At 41.9% G+C, this 13,973-nt stretch overlaps 1 protein-coding gene across 2 annotated transcripts in view; it reads right to left on the bottom strand.

Annotated features, from left to right (window-relative positions):
* The window catches only part of LINGO2 (leucine rich repeat and Ig domain containing 2), a 740,845-nt gene that overhangs the window by 628,073 nt on the left and 98,799 nt on the right, over positions 1–13,973 (bottom strand). Inside the window, exon 1 of one of the 2 annotated variants that reach the window (XM_054032380.1) lies at positions 10,696–10,765. The exons of the other annotated variant lie outside the window; for it this stretch is intronic. The gene's annotated coding sequence lies outside the window, so the exon portion shown is untranslated. Of the gene's footprint in view, positions 1–10,695; positions 10,766–13,973 lie in introns of those variants that run through there. 2 annotated transcript variants of the gene reach the window in all.

Raw genomic sequence — 13,973 nt, 5'->3', positions numbered from 1 at the left:
TCAGAACTAGGTTAGTGAAACCTAAGACCTTGCATGCATGCCTGTCTTAGGGCTGGTCCACACTGGGGCGGGGGATCGATCTAGGAAACGCAACTTCAGCTACGAGAATAGTGTAGCTGAAGTCTACGTTTCCTAGATCGAACTAAGTTTACTTACTGCGGGTCCACGCGGCGCAGGCAAGCTCCCCCGTCGACAGCGCTTCCTCCTCTCAGCAAGCAGGAGTTCCGCAGTCGACGGGGGAGCGCTTCTGGGATCGATTTATCGCGTCCAGATGAGACGCGATAAAATCGATCCCAGAAGATCGATCTCTACCCGCCGAATCGGGCGGGTAGTGTGGACCTAGCCTTACTGATACAATAGCAAAGCATCCCAACTCAGGATTATACACTCTAGTTGAAAGGTACCAATCCTAATACAAAAACTTAAAATATTCATAGACTTCAAGGCCAGAAGGGACCATTGTGATCATCTAGTTTGACTTCTTCTATAACACAAAACACAGAACTTCCTCAGAATAATTCCTAGACCATATGTTTTAGACAATCCATCTAATCTTGGCTGAAAAAATTGTCAGTGATGGAGATTCCACCATGACCCTTGGTAAATTGTTCCAATGGTTAACTACTCTCACCATTAAGATTTGCACCTTATTTCCAGTCTAGCTTCAACTTGTAGCCATTGGATCTTGTAATTACATAAAATATAAAGTAATTGATCTTCCTATAGCTTAACGGTTCTGCTTTTCCTTGTAAAACACAGTGGTATAGTTAATCTGCTTCACAGCTGCAGAGAGGGGGACTGTGAGACAACTTGTTACAGCTCCAGGCTTCCTGATTCTTATGGCATCCTGAGCCCTGGCATTGATTAGAGAAACTTGGGTAGGGTGACCAGATAACAACTGTGGAAAAATGGGACAGGGGGTGGCGGGTAATAGGCGCCTATATAAGAAAAAGTCCCAAAAAACGGGACTGTCCCTTTAAAAATGGGACATCTGGTCACGCTAAGCTTAGGGCTGTACTATCTTTTACCAGTTGGGACAATATACAGTTGAGCAAAGCATACTTCAGCCACACCATCTGCCTGCCCTGACATGGCCCCCTCAAAACACCCACATGCCACAGCCTAGTAGGATGAGTGGTGCAGTGGTTAATGATATATTTTCTGCTAGCTCTCCATGCTGGGGGATTTCTCAGGTGGTCACATCCATCTTCTTAGCAATAAATAAATAAATGGAGATATCCTACCTCCTAGAACTGGAAGGGACCTTGAAAAGTCATCCAGTCCAGCCCCCCGCCTTCACTAGTAGGACCAAGTACTGATTTTGCCCCAGATCCCTAAGTGGCCCACTCAAGGATTGAACTCACAACCCTGGGTTTAGCAGGCCAATGCTCAAACCACTGAGCTATCCCTCCCCCCTTTGCACTGCCTGACCCCAGGGCTGAGCTGAGCATCTGGTCCACTGTTGCTAACAAATATTCATGTCCATCGGGTACATTGCATTTATGTTGCAGTCTGTAGAAAGTTTGAGATTTAAATCTTCTCTCGTGACTACTGAGAGTGAGGGCCTTAAATTTGGTTGATATTTGTTGCGGGAATTTTCAAAACAGATTTGTTTTCAGCAGCACACCTTTCTTAGCCGCCTAATACCCTGTTTCCCCGAAAATAAGACAGTGTCTTATATTAATTTTTGCTCCCAAAGATGCGCTAGGTCTTATTTTCAGGGGATGTCTTATTTTTCAGAAATGAAAAATGCCTTATTATCGGTGGATGCCTTATTATCGGGGAGGTCTTATTATCGGGGGGATGCCTTATATTACAACGAGAGGCAAAACTGTAAGTAGGCCTTATTTTCGGAGGATGTCTTATTTTCGGGGAAACAGGGTACCAGCCCTCGGCAGTCATCAGGAATGAATTGAGATAAGCAATTAAACTGCCAATCATGAAACAACGAATCATATACACCAGCATATGCCACTTCCTCCAGGATTGACATTTTTTTTTGTTCATTCCATGATCTACTTGAGTGCAAAGTAAGTAGAATTCAAATAAAATTGTAGAAGTTAGAAATAGAAAAGATGTCTTGGAACATCAGATGTGCTACGTAGTCCCCTGGTAGAGGAGGCATCTGATACTTAGTTGATACAACATTTCATTTTAGCCAAAAGATTAAAAACAAAACAAACAAACAAACAGTTGAGAACCTTTAATTTCCGCTGATGTTTTAACCAGTTGCAGATATACCTCATATTGGGCCTGATTTTTCTAGCTTTGATTAGTGTAAAGTGTGAAGAGAATTGATACCTTTTCAGTGTTTGCAGTTAGAAAGCAAAATGACCATCCCAAGAAAAATTGACAACATGGGGGAGGGAAAAAGAGCTGCTGGATGCTGTCTTTTTTGCATATTCATCAGGCAGAGTCTCCAGAGTGGAGTGAGACCCCAATTGAGGTAAGCACTAACTCAAGTGCTTGACTCTGGTTGACTTATTACTTTCAAAAGGTAGCAAGTGCTTAAGTGCTTCCCCAAATCAAGGGGTACTTTCCTGAATGAGAAAACCGAATCCTCTGCTCCCAATCAGTTGCACCAACAGGTTGTCTGTGTGTGTCTTTCAATTTTAATTAATTTAGAAATCTTTGCTGTATTTTAATTGTTATACTGTTTACAACTCCTGATTGAGCTTTTTAAAAAGATGATAAACTTTAGAAGGGGCAAAGAAAAACTGGGAGGGAATAAGTACATGAAGTCTCCAGGGGGAATAGAATAATACTGACAGTGTGGATGGTAGGCTTGAGAGCAGGGATTCTCAACTTCTGTCCACTGGGGCAAGAAGAGGCGTTGGTGATTTTGTAGGTGGCACTATTCCCAGAGAGTCAGCACTGAACCAGTTCCCAGGCTAGTAGCACTATGAATGTATGAATTTTGAAAAGTGTTTTGGGATCCTTTTAGATAGAAGGCATTAAATAAAAATAAAATATTAGAGGACTACATATAATTACACCAAGTAGATGTAATTATTCAAAATATATATAGAATATAAAAAGTTTAAGAAATTTGCACAGCAAAGACTATAAGAAGACATTTTGTGAGCATAGTAGTTCTATAAAAGGAACGTTTTCTTTTCAAATATCAATATTGAATGTATTTTGTCCCAATGTTCATTTCAGAACTCATGTTCTTTTCTAGTTAATATAGTCTGGAGATCCCCAAAGACCCCTCTTCAAACAATTATGATGGAAATGAGCCTTGTACTTGTTCCAATATGCATGAGGTAAGTAATTAAAAACACAGCTTATATATTCTTAGGGATGAACCAGCATAGATCTACCAAACTCCCCTAATGACAGGAAAAAAGATTCCCTATGTATTTTACCCATACAGTTCTGCTTTTCATATCGAAGGCCCCTAATCCTACCAAGTTTTACACACATGCTTAACTTTAACTAAGAAAGTACACCAATTGACTTCAAATGGGACTACTAACATACTTAAAAAGTTAAGCATGTGTGAAAGTTTGCAGGGTCAGGGTTTTAATCACTACAACTATTAAAAAAATATAACAACCTGAGATAAAATGTACGAGCAACAATAGCTTTTGATACTCTTCAGGGCTACACAAGGAATTACAAAAGCATGCATGATGTTTGTGTTTTTCTGGGACATGTATCATTATGTAAGTATCACGGGTGAAATCTGGGCTTCACTGAAGTCAATGGGAGTTTTTCCTATTACCTGTCAGTCATGATTCATGTACAACAAGAAAACAGGTCTTGCTCCTGATGCAAACAACTACCATTACCCTCATTCTGAATAGCATTTGCTCACATGAGCAGTCCCCCTGAAGCCAATGGGAATTATGCGAATAAGTGGTATTAGAGAAACAAGGTGGGTGAGGTACTATCTTGTAAGAACTGGCACTGCATCAGTATGAGAGTTAAATTGGGTTGCTAAATACTTACCACAATAATTTATATTTTACTACAGCTTAAAGAGATATATCCTTCAGTGTAATGAAGATATACCACAGTTTTATAGTCAACTTTAAAGCCTATATTATTAAAATGATACATTTTCATTTTTTACTGAACTGTTGTATCAGTCTACACGAATTCATGTAGAAGGTGTATAAAAGTTACAGCATAAGTGCGAAATACAATAATTATAGAAAGAATAATCTTCTGTGGTTATGATTGAAACCAGCTTCTAACTTTCACCCCCATTTGAAGCCGTGTTCAATTTAGTGTGCCACATCCTACCACAGCAGGGAGATTCTTCTTGCTCCCCACCAAACTTTGGGGTAAAGGGTCCCATTTTCAAAAGTTCCTAATTGACTTAGGAGTCCAAGAACCTTTGACTCCCAGCAGAGCTGTCCCTGGGGTATGGTGAATCAGGGCGAACACTCCTGGCCCCATGCTTTGGGGGGCCCTGTACTTCAGTGTGAGTCTGTCGTGTGGTGCCAGGCACCGACTTTTCAAACTGCCAGGGGGTGTTAGACCCCTGGCTCTGCCCCAGGCCCCACCCCAACTCCACCCCTTCCCCCAAGGCCCCACCCCATCCCCCTTTTACCACCCACACCGTCCCTTCCCCGTCCAGTTCCACCCCCTCCCCCGAGTGCGCTGCATCCTTGATCCTCCCCCATCCCTCCCAGCCTCCCTGAACGCCACAGAACAGCTGTTTGCAGCAGGCAGGAGGCGTAGGGAGGGAGCGGGGAGGTGCTGATCTGTGGGGCCACTGGCAGGCGCCGTGGGTGGGGGTGGGCAGGAGCTGATTGGGGGTCTGCCAGTGGGTGCTCAGCACCCACCATTTCCCCCTCTCCCCCCGTGGATGTTCCAGCTGCAGCTCACCCATGGAGTCTGAGCCTATAGGCTAGCCCAGAGGGTGTGGGGTTAGGGTGCGGAGGGACACTAGGCCAGCCTCTGTGTGTGTGTGGGGGGGTGGTTAGGGGTGCCTGGGGGGCCCATATAGCCTGATTTATCCCGGGCCCAGCACCCCTTAGGGATATCTCTAACTCCCAGTGAGATTTATGGTGCCAAGTGCCCACTTTTGGCAATTGGATTAAGGGGCTTTAAAAACAATTTTACTTAAAGATACTGCATACAAAGTTTTTAGCGACTGAAATTTTTAAAAAATTCTTCTAATGTTTTTTTTTTTATTTTTGGTTCTCTCTGTTGCAGGTATTCATTAATCTCCAGACTCAATAATGCTTTGACCTTCTCCCCTTCTCCCCCCATGTCTTGGAATTTAGCATTAATTAAAAATATTTATATTCCTAATAAATCCACAATCCCGTGTGATATTCAGAAAATGAGTGTCGTGTCTAATGTCAGCTTCCTAGATTCTTGTTCAGGTGCCTAAATAAGAGGTGTCATTATAAAAAGTACTGAGCGTCCAGCAGTTCCAATTTAAGTAAATGGGAGTTGAGGGTATTCATCACCACTCAGGAAGTGACTAGCACCTGCAGGACTTGATCCTAACAAAATATAAATGTGGGTTATTCCACACTCATGGAAACTAAAATCAGAAAAGATAGGTGAGAAAAAAATAATTGGATCTAAATATTCTTTGAACAGCAATGATAATAATCATAGGTATTTCATACATGGATCACTCCACATCATTTTCAGACCTACCACCTCCACTGAATGCTATGGTACCTTCCTGTAATGTTTTGGATTCCCAGTTCAGTTTGCCAGTTTCACTATAATTTATTCCATGCCTTTTAAATAACTTTCATCCAAGCTCTAACAGTTAGAGCTGCTATAAGCTGATAGGGAGCTCCAGGATTCATGAATACAAAGGATGAATTTCCAGTGTGTTGTAGCTTCTTGTTTTGAGTTAATTTACTGACTCAATTTTTCCACCATTACGCTGAGTAGCAGTTACACGAAGCCCCAGTGAAGCCTGTGGTACTGCTTGTGCGAGTAAGTATTACACAGCGAAAATATAGGTTGCAGAATTTGGTATTTAGATAGAACTGAGTAATTACAAGTGTCAGAAGTAGGGTTTGGGCAGAAATGGGATTTTCTTTTCTGGAATAATTTCAAGATTTTGGAAAAAAATAGGTCAAAATTAGAACAAAAAAAGGCTACGTCTCAATATTTTTTAAGGAAGAAAAGGCTAGAAAATTCCATTTCAGGAGAACCGAAACAAAAAATTTTAGCTTGCTATCTGCCCACCTGGCAGGTAGGCTATATAGCTCCCTGCCTGCCTTCTCAGTAGGTTGCCTGGCTCCTGGGGTGCCTGTCAAGTGGGCAGCTGGGGAACTGAGCAGCCTGGGGATCTGGCCAACCCAGGAATATGGAAGCCTCATTTCCATGGCAGCCCACCAGACTGGGAGCTGGGGAGCCAGTTATCTTGGGAAGCGTCGGGCCATTTTGCCAGCCCACCTGCCTTCCTGCCTGGTTTCCTTCAAAACTTTTGATAGAATCGACATGCTCCCACAGAATGCTTCATTTTCATTGAATCAGATTTTTTTGACAGAATACTGTTCCCCCAGCCCATTTTCAACCCAGCTCTAGTCAGAAGCTACAGTATAGCAGCAGCTATGACAGCGGCATATTCTGGATGAAAGGTTTCAGACTGGGTAAGTTGCTTTACAATTCTCATTCTCATCTTTTGGTAACGAAACACCCATGTCACAAATCTGTCCTTGGCAGGGCACCTCCTTAAGGAGCTATGTGGGGAGTACAAGCACCCACCCGAGCAGGCGTTGTGGGACAGGTCAGTCTAGTGGGGCTGGCAATTAGCTTTCAGGCTGAGGCCTTCTGGCTGTTTCTTCCCCTTCGGGATCCCAGGTGAGCCAAATGAACAGTCCACAGTCAGCAAATGAGATTAAATAAAAGCACGGAGAGGAAAAAACAACAACCTTGTAGGCACCTGCAGTTAGGATATTGGTCTCTCCTACTTCTGAGGGCCTTGGAAGTGTCCAAGTCCAACAGAGTTCACTGTATCTCCGGTACAAGTATCAGTCTCTTTTCCCTTCTTAACCCAGGGGATCTGTGTACCCCTTCTGCAAGCGCAGAGGCTACCTTGGCTATCAGACATTTATCTGAGAGCTGGGGGGCTCAACACTCCGTTCTCTGCCCAGGGTTGCATCCATCTGTGTGTGTGTGTGTGTGTGCGCGCGTGTGTTTTGGCACAGTAGCCTCATCATACAAGCTATGACCCCCACTTTCTTCATTCATTTTCAGCCAAATTCTCCCCCCCCCCACCCGTGCAAATCCTTTCACTCAGGCAAGCATCCTTAAGGAAATGCAGCAAGAGGGGTGTGTGTGTGTGTGTGTGCACGCGCATGCATGCATGTACACACAGACACTTACATTTTTCTGACATTCTCACGATTCTCAACAGGGAACAATCTTTGATTCCAAGCCCATTCAATTTTTCTTTCCATAGAATAGTTTTTGCCATTCCTTTGGAAGTTCCTTCATGATCACACTCAAATTCTTCTCTGCTTAAGGTATCATAATATCCAGTCTCATGTTTTAGAGCATTTCCCCGCCTCCTTTGTCAGCCATCTCATTTCCAGGTATTCCACTATGTACTAGAATCCATGCCATTGTTAAACAGATACCTCCTTGCACTATTTCTGTAGTTAGAAAAATGTCATATCTACTTTACAGTCCCTGTTCTGATCATATTGCCTGACAAGGAATCAGATAAAATTACAGCTGCAGCTGGTCGCACATCTCTTACCCAGGTAACTGCCAACATTATCCCCATTAGTTTAGCTGTCAGAATGGTCACATAATTCAATAGTCTTTTAGACTTCTGGATTCCAACACTAGGAACTCAGAAGGCTGCTCCACTCTACCAGTGCTGTCATCTTTTGATCCATCTGTATAGACTTGGCAAAGCTGGCTCCAATATTCATAAATAAATTCAGATATTTCAATGGTCATTGTGTGTTTTTTTCCTTCCCTTGTTTTGGTCCCCATACTATTCCAAATTCACCAATGGGGGGAAAATAACTGTCCAGCTGTAATTTGATTTCCCATGGCTAAATTATTTTTGTTCTCTCATATTTTCTTTGTTACCTTTCTCCTTTACCCCTTTTTCGACACTGATAGTCGGAGGCAATCCATACCATTTTGTCTACTAAGCTCCCAGCAATCCTCATAAATCTGTTGTGTATTTCTGTTTTCAAGAATCCCTTTTACCTTTGTCCAAAAGGTTAGATCTAATAGTTTCATCCTTAGATTTATAGGTGCTTTTCCAGGGGCTATTTGCAGCACACACCTTGGTGTTATCAGTTTGCCACTTTTCAATTGCAGAGCATGACCCTGAAGCACTTTTAAGTTTCTACAGGATGGTCTACACTACAGAGTTAGGTCAACAGAAGGCAGCTTTTGTCAACTCAATTATCTCAATGTCTACACTACAGCTTTCCTCCTGCTGATGTAAATACCCTACTACACCAACATAATAACTCCACCTCCACGAGAGTTGAAAGGCTTATGTCTGTTTAGTTAGAGTGACGCAGTGTCTGTGTAGACACTGTGTCCCTTACATTGGCTGTTAGCTGTCTTGTCAAGTTCCCGCAGAAAAAATCCTTATTCACCAAAACATTTTCCCTTTTATTTCAATTGTGGCTAGTTTATATAAGAGGCCGTCCCTCCATAGCATGTCATATGTTTTTTCAATGTCCAGGACGACTTCTTATAAAGTTTTTAATCTTTATGCTTTTTTGTATCTTCATTTCTAGTCTCCCTATATGGTGAGCAATCCATCTTCCTTTTCTGAAACCACTTGGTACCTCAATTATATTTTGCTCCAAGTATTCCAGTAGTCTTACATTTATCTTTTTCCCATGATTTTCCCCACACATAATGTGAGGGCAAAGTACTCTCAGTGTTGATGGGAACTTTTCTACTAGCTCTAACATATATGTACCTGAAATTTGGTGTTTTGGCAAGTTCCAAGTTTTTGCACAGTTGAACTGTTGGGAACCAGTAGGTCCTCGAGATGTCACATGCATATTGGGAGCACATCACAGGAAATGATGCTAGCACAAAGGAAACCAATTTTCTACATAATTCACATAAAACGCATTGTTTACTCTTAAAAGTAATCCATTAAATTGGCCTGAAAACAAACAGGAATAACATAAGCATCACTAACAGGAAGCTCTATTTATTGGATTGTATATCGTTAGAGAGATAAGAAGATTTATTGTACTACTGAGTCCATCTCACTGTGAAGGGAGAATATATTCTCCCAACAGACTGTGTATTATTTAATTGATGTCACACTTTATCTTAACCCAGCCAAGTATGGAAAGTTTGCAAGCCTAGTGGCACATTAAATCCTCCTAGCATTCCCAGTTTTCATTTATTCTGTGGATATGTTTTGAATTTTGTTCTCAGGTTTCTTCTTAAAAAAACAAAAACCCACCTATGACGGTGTCATCACAGCCATCATCTATTTTAAAAGCCTTTTACCAGAACTGGTTTGATACATCAGCCACACTCCAGCAGGTTCAGATAACGTGCAAAAAATAGCACCTATGTGAACTTTCCACCTTGCATTGCTTTTTACACCGTTTCCTTCATTTTAATTGGTAACGGAATAATGAAGAAAGGGAAGAGATGCTGATAAGTGAACTACAGACTGAAATAGTTTTAAACTTGAGGTTTAGTTAACTCTGGACATGCAACATGTGCCCAGATTTTCAAGGTTAATATACCGTGCTTTTTGAACGGCAGTTGTATAGTCACAGGAGTCAAACCTTCCCCCTGTAGCTGGGCAGTACAGAAAGAAACAAGCTTTCTCTTTGGATAGATGAAATAGGAACCCAGAGAATCCACGTAGTTCCATTATAAGTGGGGGCTTCTAAGAGAAGAGGGAACTCAGGTTCAGCGCTAGCAAGTGGGTGAGGGGAACTTGCTTATTCCACCATCTCACAAAAAGCATTTGGCAATGGTGCCCAGGCAAACAGGAAGCATAATCCATCCACAGAAAATAGCAACCCAACTTGGAATTAAATATTTATAATTTTCTGTTTCATTATCAGCTCCTGCCACAGCAGATCATCAGTGTGGCTTTAGAGTTCCAAGTAGAATAATAATGAAATCAAGGCCATATCGTCCACACATTACCACTGACAATTAAACATCCATAAATATGAACCAACTTCCACTGAACATCCTCAGCACAGAGAGTGCTGTAGAAAACAAGCTATGCAAATGCTCCTTCGGCTACTGTGACAAAGGTTTGCTATTTCTCTTCCCAAGGAAAAGCGGTCCCCAGCATCACAGGCATGCAATTGTGGTTTATAGAAGATGGATCCTACACTACAAAGCATCACAGAATGCCTCACAGAGAGAGAGGCAGAATAGGTTAGAGTAGACGGCTTTACAGAATTTGGTGTTGAAATATGGTATTGAACTCATGTAGTCCAAAAATGGGGGGGATAAGAGCAGAAGCAGCTTGAGTGAAGAAAAAAAAAACAAGCGGACACTAAAGAGCAATAGTGCTGCAAGTAATTGTTCTTAAGATCAGAGAGAGTCCTACAGATTTTGAGAAGACAGAAAAACATGCCTTTGGGTAGGGGAGGGCAGGGCAGTTGTTCCAAGGACACCTGATTCTCTCTGGTCCCGTTCAGCACAACTCCCACCACCATGAGAGATTCTCTCTTCCCCCCCACCCCCAATACCCCTAGTCCCAAACCGTTCAGTCATTTCCCCTCTCCCATTACATACTGTTCTCAGTTTCATGCAGCACAGCCACGGTCCCACTTTGGCTGGAGGGGTGTGTTTATAGGACCAAATCCTCAACTGGGGTGAACTGCCAGTGCTGCTGTATCTCTGGGATACTGCCCCCTCTTAACAACCCATCCTGGAACACAGCTTAGTGTCAGGGCTAACTACCAAACCGAGAAAACACATCAGCCTTTTGAACAAAATAAAATGTTAGCATTCAAGCTGAATGACTGTACAAGCTGTCCACTGAACAGACTAGGGAAGAGGTGCCATAGAGATAAGAGCTAAATAACTCTCAGCACATGTTAGGTGTGATAGCAGCAATCTGGCGATAATTCATTGCTGCACTCTGAATCCCCAGAATATATCCAAGGCAATGAGTCAGAGATGGAATAAATCAGTGATTGTCCTGGACAAGAAATGAAATATGCTGTTGGGGTTCCAGAAATGGAAGGAAGGAAGAAAGACAGAAAGAAAGACCTACAACTGCATCCCTCGGCTCTAAAGTGTCCTGATCTGATGATCATCCTGAATCTCAAAAGCAACTTTCACTTTTATTTATGTCAAACACCCCTTACAAAACAAAAAGTATCATAGTATTTCATTTTAGCATAATGATCTAAAACTCAACAGTGGACAATAGTGATGCTGTAGTGGTTTTTGGAATGACAGGAGAATGCTGTAGTACTTGCATGTAAAATAATGTCTTCCAAAGATAGTGTCAAGTTTTGTTTGTTTTACCCCGACACATATATACCTTTTTATTTGCTTTGTCCCTACACTGTATTAGTAAGAAACAAGCTTTCTCTTTGGATAGGTGAAATAGGGACCCAGAGAATCCACGCAGTTCCATTATAAGTGGGGGCTTCTAAGAGAAGAGGGAACTCAGGTTCAGCGCTAGCAAGTGGGTGAGGGGAACTTGCTTATCCCACCATCTCACAAAAAGCATTTGGCAATGGTGCCCAGGCAACGTGGAAGCATCCACAACAATGAACTAATGTTGGAATATGAGAAAAACAATCAAGGCCCACTTTCCCCATCCTGACTGTTTAACCATGTTTGCCAAAACAATTTTAAATCCCCATCAGCCAGCATGCTTTGAATGCCACTCTCCCCAGAGCGCATATTTCTTCCAGCTCCTCTCCGAACAGAACGGTTTTAATGCCAGACAGAACAAATAACAGGTGGTATTACTTTTGCTACCTGTCTCTTGCTCATCTACATCCCCTTTATGGAGAAGGGTGCAGAAACAGACCATAACTGACATGTAAGAAGTGCAAGTGCTCTCGTAAGTGCACTGGGCCAGTTTCTGCAGTTCTGATTCTCCTCTCTTCTACCACTAGTGACATCAATAGCTATTTCTGTTCTCACATCAGTGTAAATTGGAGTAATTTCATTGAACTCCAGAAAGTTAAAGCAGAGTAAAATCAATGTGAAAGGAGAATCAGATCCTGCATCTGTTAACACTGGTGTAAAGCCAAAGGCATTATTTCAGTAGAATTATTCTGGCTTTTCACCATGTTGCTGAAATAAGAATTTGGCCCAATCAATCTGCCACAGAGGAAGATTACTACTCCTCGATCACCTTCCCTATACTTGCACATCTATTCTAATAAATCTCCTATCCCATCATCACGATTTGCCCCTCAAAAAGGCAGATTAACGAACCAAGATGGAATGCTTCGGTTTCAGATATGAAAAGCCGTGTGCATGCCGTGCGAGATTCGTCTGCCAGTACTAAGAGCACTAGTTACTTGGGTTCAGAGGAATCCATTAGAGAATGGATAGAATGCAGTTAATGGATCTCAGGGAAGAGTGCTGCTAAATGCAGATGTGTTCTTTGTGTCACATCACCCATTTTTCAGCTACCAGTCTACCTGATCAGTCACCTGTCTGCACGTATTTAGTTACCACATGCTTCCACACAGGATGCATGAATCAACACAAGGCTCTTTTTATAAAAGGTTGGTTTTATTCAGAAGAGAAAATGCAACACAAATGCACTTCCTTCAGTCACACAACCTCTCTCATAGGGTTCCTTCAACATGACTGTTCGGCCGAAACCCTAGATCCACTCTAGAGAGCTACTTCCTTCTCCATTATGTCTGAGTGGGATAAGCAGCTACCTGAAACATGAATTCAGTAAAGACAGCCAATATTTCCCTGCAGGAAACTGGGTGGCTTTTGCTGGGACACACTGCCAGCCTATTTCACTATGGTATACTATGGGTACATTGAAGATAACTGGTGAATAATCTGTTGCAATTCTATTTCTAGTATCTCCAATGAAAATGTTGTAGTATAAGAAGGCATATTTTGTTGATTTTATTAAATTCACATACAGGGAGAGTGAATTTCACTTGATGTGTGGGAAGCTACCAGCAGAAGAAAATGAAAAATATGTTTGCAAAGATTTATTTATATCCAAATTGCTTTTACCTGAGAGAAGTATAAAAGGTAATACTTTTATGTTCCCATAAAAATGAATTGTTTCTTGACAGAATGTGTGCAAATGACAGCTCATTTTATTACTAGAAAGCTATAATACACCAAGTGTACACTATATTATAAGAGAAATGGAAGGCTGATAGATGATTCAAGCCATCTGATTAACTAAAATACAGTAGATAAATTCTCTAGAAAGGCCTTGTATAAAACCATTGAAACAATCAGCTTTAAAAAATATCCCCATTTTCATTAGAGCATAACCAGAGCTAATTTGGTGCAAGGCCTTTAAAGGAGAATGACGACTAGTTTGGGTTAATGGCCCCAGATGCTACTCCTCCTAGTCTAATAAGTTCCAGGGTTTCCCACTGGTGCTGCTTAATACTTTCCAACCACTTTGCCTCTCCAATGTTCTATTGTGAATTTTTCAGTCTGTCATTTTGAAAGCTTCTGTGCTGAATAGCTTTCGTGCTGTCATGCTAGGAATCAGGTATGACATTCATTACCAAGCAATGAAGCCACAATATTATGGAGTTAATATTCTTTCGTTCAGCTCTAAATTTGTAGTTGAAATGCTTCTCTATCATTGAACTGGGCACTGCCATTTGGAACAACCATTCTCCATCACAGGAGAGCAAAAAAATAAAACACCATCCAAGGCTGCTAGGATGGCTATGAGCAAGCTGAACCTCCGCCAGCCTCCAAAGCAGTTTTACAGCTACCAGACCAGCCAAGCGTGCAGCTACACACAGAGGCCCGAGAAGAGGTCTGTCAGAAGACCCATATGTCACTGCTGAGAAACACAATTAAGAGCTTCATATCTAAACATTACT

This window comes from Malaclemys terrapin, chromosome 6, assembly GCF_027887155.1.
Source record: "Malaclemys terrapin pileata isolate rMalTer1 chromosome 6, rMalTer1.hap1, whole genome shotgun sequence".
Classification (NCBI taxonomy): Eukaryota; Metazoa; Chordata; order Testudines; family Emydidae; genus Malaclemys; species Malaclemys terrapin.
Note: the sequence above shows the minus strand (reverse complement) of the source record. Positions and strands in the feature narration are given on the sequence as shown.